Source organism: Rattus norvegicus, chromosome 1, assembly GCF_036323735.1.
Source record: "Rattus norvegicus strain BN/NHsdMcwi chromosome 1, GRCr8, whole genome shotgun sequence".
Taxonomy (NCBI): Eukaryota; Metazoa; Chordata; class Mammalia; order Rodentia; family Muridae; genus Rattus; species Rattus norvegicus.
Window position 1 is genome coordinate 214,437,349 of NC_086019.1, and position 8,162 is coordinate 214,445,510.

The 8,162-nt window shown below is 40.1% G+C and overlaps 1 pseudogene; it reads right to left on the minus strand.

Moving 5' to 3' along the window:
* Positions 1-223: 223 nt before the first annotated feature.
* Slc22a27l-ps1 (solute carrier family 22, member 27 like, pseudogene 1) lies at positions 224-7,309 on the minus strand (annotated as a pseudogene).
* Between the last annotated feature and the right edge of the window lie 853 nt (positions 7,310-8,162).

The following is an 8,162-nucleotide window of genomic DNA, read 5'->3' on the forward strand; positions in this document are numbered from 1 at the left end:
GTAAAGGGGATGGATGGGGGAATACACGTATGGGAGAGGGGGAGTGGAGGGAATAGGGGCTTATGGACAGGAAACTGGGAAGGGGAATAACATTTGAAATGCAAGTAAAGAAATATATCTAATAAAAATTAAAAAAGAAAATATCAGAGCTTTTATTCTCATAAGAACAAAACTCCCATATATAGTCACAGAATAGTATCTTGTGCAGTAACTCATACACATGTCAAAGTTGTATTTCTCTTATGTCATAACCAACTCCCATTATGATCACATCCACAGGTAGAGTGTCTCTAGGATTCTTCAGTCCATTTATGTGTGCAATTTTTATAAGTTCCTTTGAGCCTTTCTGAGGTCTGTTGCTCACAATCAGTCATGAGCTGACTCTGACAGCCACCTGTCAAGGGAGGTGTTGGAGGTAGAAACAAGTTTAGTCATTTTCCATACAAAATTTACCAATTGGGCTGGTGAGATGACTCAGCAGTTAAGAGCACCGGTTGCTCTTCCAGAGGTCCTGAATCAATTCCTAAATGTCACATGATTGTTAACAATCATCTATAAAAGGATCTGATATTCTTTCTGACCTGCAGATGTATATGTAACAGAGCACTTATTCATTAAATAAATAAAATTGAAAAGCCACAAACAAACAAACAAAAGCAGAAAGCAAAGAAACAAAATTAACATACAAAACTTTTTTCTTTAATTGAACACCTACCACACATTCTGATATATCAATCTATATATTCTTGTGTTATGTAATACCTACAGTAATGAAGTAGGGACTGATTTAGCCACAAAGTACACTATACTTCTGCAACATGGATCCACAACCATGTGTTTCCCTCTATCTGAATATACATTTGTAGTATGTCTCATGGAACTAGACTATGAAGGATGCTTCCAGAGGCATATACCAACTTTCTTGTTAGGGTATAGGAAATATTATTTAATAATGTATTCTTTTCTCTAAGTGATACATTTTGTATACTAATTATAGCATCTAAATTGGATTCATAGCTGCGTCTAATCAGCTGTTGACATCTGGACACACTAGCAGGGTAAACTTGCTCCTGATTCTCAATTCCATGATGGAAACAGCTGCATAACCATAGTGATATACCTGTTGGGGTGATGAAATCGTGTGGCAGATGAGTCTGCAAGATGGGTTTTGCACCTGCATTAACACATTAATTTCTTAGAGTCACTTCTGGTCAAATGTGCCCATCCTGATGGCCCTGTGGTAGCATTTGTTAAATATTTTTTTTCTAAGAGGAAAGGAAAGGGATCCAGACATTAAATAAGAGATATGGGCACTTCTGTATACATTTATCTAGCTAAGTTTTTCCTACATTAATAGTTGTGGAGAAAAATTTGCTGTTTATGTCCTTCATCCATATCACACGCAAAGATGAAAGTCACCAAATTATCCAAAACATTTTCCCTTCCAACTGTATTTGTACAAATGCCACCACAATGGAAGACTTCTGGCTTTAAAGATTTTCCTGTTTGGAGGAAATGCTTTTTGTAAAACTGTATTACCAACTTGTCAATTAAGGCTTCACAACCAAGTATGATAGTCAGGGTTCTCAAGAGGCACAGAACTTATGACATGAATCTCTCTCTCTCTCTCTCTCTCTCTCTCTCTCTGTCTCTCTCTCTCTCTCTCTTTCTGTCCCCCCTATATATAAAGGGGGAGAGAGGGAGATATATAGATAGAGATAGAAGTATAGAGATTGAGGTTCATATACAGAGAAATATAGATATATAGATACAGATATCTAGATACTATAGATATATGCATATGGTATTTATTGGAATGACTTATAGACTGCATTTCTGCTAATGCATCAGTGACTAGCTGTGAATGGAAACTCCAAGAATTGAGTACGTGCTCAGTCCTAAAAGACTGGATATCTCAGGTGGTCTTCTGTACTTCTAGAATCCAAAAAACATGAGCTCTAATATCAGTGAAAGTATACATATTCAATATTTTTAATATACATTCTTTGAAATTATTTGTTTATTCATAATATAAACAAAATGAGATGTTATACATGTCTTCCCATTACAGTGAAGTAACAAAAGCCACAGTTATACATAACTTTTATATAAAGAGTGAATTTTCTTCAATATACCAGTAACTCTTGTCATGCTTTGGTGTGACTTTACAATATTATTTAATGATTATCTTAAGCTTAGGGTGAACTCGGGTCCCTCAGTTTTATCAGACAGTGCTGCTTGTCTTCCTGTTCCATGGATATGAAGAGGAGCACACATTGTCAGCAGTAGACCAAGGAGAAATGCATTTCTTACATCCTGAGTCCATGTTCATTCACAGAATTCCATAACACGGAAAAGAAAAGACAGCTCATACCTTGTAAGTATAGGGAAGAAGAACATTGGCACAGACATTGCCAGCTGGAAGTGGTGCCAGTTTTTAAATGAAAGAGCCTGGCCTGGCAATATCACGTTTCTAAAACCAAGACATAAACACAAGACATAAACAATGCCATCATGGCTAGGAATTTGGAGCTTGTCCATTCTAACACAGAAAGAAAAAGATAAATTGACTTGAAAGGGATTTGCAGGGTCAAAAACAAAGTTTGAACAAGGTCCCATTTCAAAAGCTTTGACTTACTGAGCAAGTTACTATTTACTGTTATGGGTTCCACACACAGTCCTGCCAGGAATCTTAGGGAGCAGTAGATGAGAAAGGTGGGAGCAAAAGCTGCACAGGTTTCAGTGACGGCCATTTGTAATAAAGCACATGTTAAAATGCACTTCCTCCCAAACCTGAGGAAACGGGAGAAATTAGCCTGTGGGAACAACGCAGTTTGCTTGAAACTTCGAAACAACTATAATTAATAAATGAGAAGTAATAAAAAGTGTCTAAGTGTGCGATCTCAAAATATTTTTCATTTTATGAATAAATACATTGTGATACAAGCTTCCCCTCTATTTCTCATCAGCAATTTCATTAATTCAAGCCATGCAAGACAGTATTATATTGAAATTAATATACCATAAAGATCCCACACTAAATCATATACTTAACATATTTTTTCACTATTTTCAATTTTTCTTTTTTAAATTTTTTAAAATATTTTTTTACACTCCAGATTTTGTCTACCCTCTGACGGCTCCACATCCCATATCTCCTCCCTCCCCACTCTGTTTCCACAAGAATATTGCCATTTCCCTACCCCATACCCCCAAACCACCAGACCACCCCCCCAATACCTGGGCCCTCCAGTCTCTTGAGGGTTAGGTGCATCTTCTCTGACTGACCCCAGGCCCTGGCAGTCCTATTCTGTATATGTGTTCAGGGCTTCATCTCAGTTGGTGTATCCTTCCTGGTTGGTGATCCAGGTTCTGAGAGATCTCAAGAGTCCAAGTTAGTTGAGACTGCTGGTTCTCCTATAGGGTCACTCTCCTCAGCTTCTCTCAATGTTTTCCTAACTGAACTACAGGGAGCAGCTTCTGTTCACTGCTTAGGTATAAATATCTGCATCTGACTCTCTCAGCAGCTTGTTGGGTCTTTCGGAGAACAGTCATGATAGACCCCTTTTTGTGAGCTTGCCATAACCTCAGTGCTAGTGTCAGGCTTTGGGGCCTCCCCGTGAGCTGGATCCCACTTCGGGCCTGTCACTGCACCTCCATTTCCGCAAGCTCTTCTCTATTTTTGTCCCTGCAGTTTTTTGAGACAGGAACAATTATGAGTCAGAATTTTTGACTGTCAGATGGCATGCGCATCCCTGATTTGATGCCCTCTCTTTCTGCTGGAGGTGCACTCTATAAATTCCACTTCCCCACTGTAGCGCATTTCATCCAGGGGGCCTCCCTTTGTGTCCCGAGAGTCTCTCACCTCCCAGGTCTCTGGTGCATTGTGTAGGGTCTCACCACCTCCTACCTCCTGAGACTGCCTGTTATTTTACATTTATTACTACTTTGTTACATTGATATGACAAGATACTTCCAGAGCTACTTAAGGGAGAAAAGATTTACCTTGGTAGAGAGTACAAGCAGATACACTCACCTGCCTGACAGATGGCTACATACAATAACTCATATAAATATGCCAGACATGAATAAAAATTTAGTGATAGAATTAATAGCCTGAGATCCACATACCAGGCCTCACTAGAAAAGAGAAAAAGAACCAAATCAGAGATTTGAGCTACTAAACCATAACTCCCAATTTTACTCTATAGCCCTATCTTACTCTTCAACATTGCTTTTGAATTCAATGTGGTTTCTAATATCAGCTAAAATTAACTGTAAGTGTCCTTACTGTAGCTTAGGTTAATTATTTAGAAACATGCTAAGAAGTACCACTCCTGTGCATATATCCAAAAGATGCTCCAACATAAAACAAGGACACATAATCCATTGTGTTCACAGCAGCCTCATTTAGAATAGCCAGAAGCTGGAAACAACCTCAATGTCCCTGAACAGAGGAATGGGTACAGAAAATGTGGTACATCTATGCAATGGAGTACTACTCAGCTATTAAAAACAATGACTACATGAAATTCTTAGGCAAATGGATGGAACTAGAAAATATCATTCTAAGGTAAGTAACCCAATCACAAAAGAACACACAAGGTGAGTACTCACTGATAAGTCAATATTAGGCAAAAAAGCTCAGAATACCCAGGATACAACTTATAGACCATATGAAGCTCAACAAGAATGAAGACTGAAGAGTGGATGCTTCAGTCCTTCTTAGAAGGGGGAACCAAATACTCACAGGAGGTAGAGGATGGGAGGGACTTAGGAGGAAGAGGAGGGGGAAGGGGGGAAGGGGGACATGATTGTGGGATAGTGAAAGGGACCCTGGTTCCCAAGGAGGTATGAAACCCTGGTGACCCTGAAGGGATGGTAGGCATTTCACCTGACTCCTAGGAAACCAGGGCAGTAACTATGTCACTAGTACACAGCTCTCCATAGGTTTGTGACCCTCAGTCATGTAAGGGCAATGCCCCAAGCCCCTTCACAGGTAGAGGACGTGATTGCAGGTCACATTCACTCAAGACAGATCTCCATTATAATGAGGTACCTAAAGGCCTGGAGGCTTAGCAAATGAATTTTCCTTCCCAGACACTCCACCTGGCAAAAGGTACTTAATCTCAGGCCCACTCTTTAGAAGTGGGGTATGGTTTTACTCATCCACTTTTTGCTATGGTAATAAATGCCTTGAAACCATGGACTGACTTTTTTTATCAGGATCGGTTGTGGGGAGCCACAGAGAAGCGCCTTCTAATCTCTGAAGAATGCCTCCCTGAGATCTGCAGGTGCAGCCACTAAGCCCAAGACCACCACCACCTTCCAGCCAAAGACTCTCCCCCAGCGGGACTGGTTCAAGTTCCTTCCTTTCCCCTTTGGCCCCGGCTAAATCCAGCCCCGCAAGCCCCGCAAGCCCCGCAAGCCCCCCATTCCATTCTCAGGTCTTCTGTGGCATCCCAGTGGCACCTGAGCCTGAGAACCAGAAAGCCCTGGCCTTCTTTCAGGCCCAGGTACCCCTGAGCCAGCTCCCATTCTGTCCAGTGCTCAGACCACAGTTCCCCAAACCCGGAGTGATGATGTGAGGCTTCTCACAGCCCTACACCCGCCTGATATAGCTGTCTCCTGAAAGGCTCTGAAAGAGCCTGACCAAAACAGATGTAGATGCTTGCAGTCAACCATCAGACTGAGCAAGTGAACCCCAGTGGAAGAGTTAGGTTAAGGACTGGAGGAGCTAAAAGGGTTTGCAACCACATAGGAAGAACAAAATATCAACCAATCAACTCCCCTCCCCGCAGAGCTCCCAGGGACTATCCCACCAACCAAAGAGGGCCCATGTTTCCAGCTGAATATTTAGCAGAGGTTTGCCTTATCTGGGATCAATGAGATGAGGCTCTTGGCCATGTGAAGGATCAATGCCTCAGTGTAGAAGAATGGTAGGGTGGTGAGGTGGGAGTACTTGGACACATGGGCAGACATCCTCATAAAAGCAGGGGGAAGAGGGATGGGATAGTGTGGTTGCAGAGGGGAAACCAGGAAAGGGGATAACTGTTGAAATGCAAATAAATAAAATATCCAATAATCTTTTTTTTAAAGTTCTCTTAAACAGGTCATAAAGTACAATTATTTGAGATACTTAAAGAATTTTCTGGATCAAATATATTAGTGTATAAATTCTAATATCGTTCCACTAGGTATAGATAGAGCCTAGAAATGACTTCATTCTACTCCCCCCTTCTTTCCTACTTTCTTTTCTTATTTTTGGTAAAAGTGAGTTTTTCACTAAGTGGTACAGTATTCTAATAAGGAGAAAGAGTCTAGCTTGTTACAGAGATAAAATATAATGTCTTTTTTTAGGGAATGATGAGATTGAATCCTGGATCACACACATGAAACATAGTCATTCTACCATTGAGTCTTAGATGGCCTTGTGGTTTTATATAATCACCTAGTTCTTTTTAACATTTAAATCAAGGGTGAATAACACTGTCTTGTTATAACATGTCTAAGAAGGCACATAAGTATTAGCTTAAAGTGAATTAGTGCATGGGTTTGAAGAGATAGATATCTAAGCAATAGAGAGTACTTATTTCTGAAGCCAAAAACCTGAGTTCAGGTCTTAACATACACATAGTGGCTCACAAACACCTGTCATTTCAGATTCTTGGGATACAACACCCACTTATTACTTCTTTGTACACCAAGCACCCATGTGATACACATACATATATCCTAGAAAATAGGATAAATAAATTCCTAAACTATGGTCATCCTTAGAATAAAATACTAGAAGGATGAGAACTGTTTCTCATTTAATATATCAGTAATTAATATTGGCTAAAAGTTGAAGACTGGGTTAAATGACTATCCACTATTTGTGCCATTGGTAAATCTACATCATAAATTCATTTTAGGGAATGGCGTACCTCAGTCACAGTGGTGGAAAGGAAGTTGCTCTTGTCATATACCCAGCCATCCACACAGGGCTCAGTGTCTGGCTTTGTCACACTGGAGAAAGTGCCATTCAAATGAAGAAGATGACACTGTGGTTGGGCAAAACGATGACACTTATCCAGTCTCAGGTTGGAGTCCAAGGGGATGGAGATTCTTAGGAGGTCATCATGACTCAGGACCTCAGTGTCATTGTCAAGGATGGGGACCCAGCAGTGATGACTAGGATGACTGTAAAGTTTTCCAAGATAATATTAGGCATCACAATAGAAATGAGGATGAAAAACAAAACCATCTGAAGGTTCTGGAATCTCCCTGGGCTTCCTACTTGATTCAGGAGTTCCTGAAAGGACATTGAGGCTGAATAACTATCTCCAAAAGGAGACAAATAATACTTTACTGTAGAAGAGTATTAGGAAAAACCACTAAAATTATATTTCACAAAGACACCCTAAATAGATCCTGACCCGTTCTTCATGTGTCCCTAGTCACTTCTGCATTGCTGTCATGGAACAATTCCCCTCTAGTGAGCTAATGGAGGTTTACAGTGCCCATGACATTTGCAATGACCTTTTCTCTCTCTAGCTTCTTCTTTTAAAGTCACCAAGTGCTCTACCACTGTTTTTATTTCTGCAATTGAATTTGTTAAAGATTTATTTTTAAAGGTATTTTGTTTCCACAATGCCCCATGGTCAAATATGGACATTGATCTGCAAACATTAGAAAATAAAGAAGTTAAAGCATAACATTTTATGCACTGCAGAGCATGCGATTCAAAAGGCTACAATGTGACACATTTCTTTTTAAAAATTCAATGTGTTGTGTTTAATATTGAAGCTTGTTAAAAGAACTAAAAGTTAAAAAAGTTTAAAAGAATTAAAGTTAAATTAGTTAGGGTAAACACGGTCTGAAACCTGCAGTTTCAAATAAGAACGCCCCCTCCCAGACTCATATGTTTGAATGCTTGTTTCTCAGTAGAGGGAACTTGTTGATGAGAGTAAGAGGTGTGACCTTGGAGGAGGACATTTGTCACTAGGGGTAGGCTTAGAGGTTTAAAATGTCCATGCCATTCCTAATGAGCTTTCCTCTCTCTTTGCCTCCACCTTGCCTATAATGCTATTGGCTCTTAATTATTGCTTCAGTGCTTTGCCTGCCGCTCTGTTGCCAAGCTCCCCTCTATAATGAACATGGACTCTTGCCCTGACACT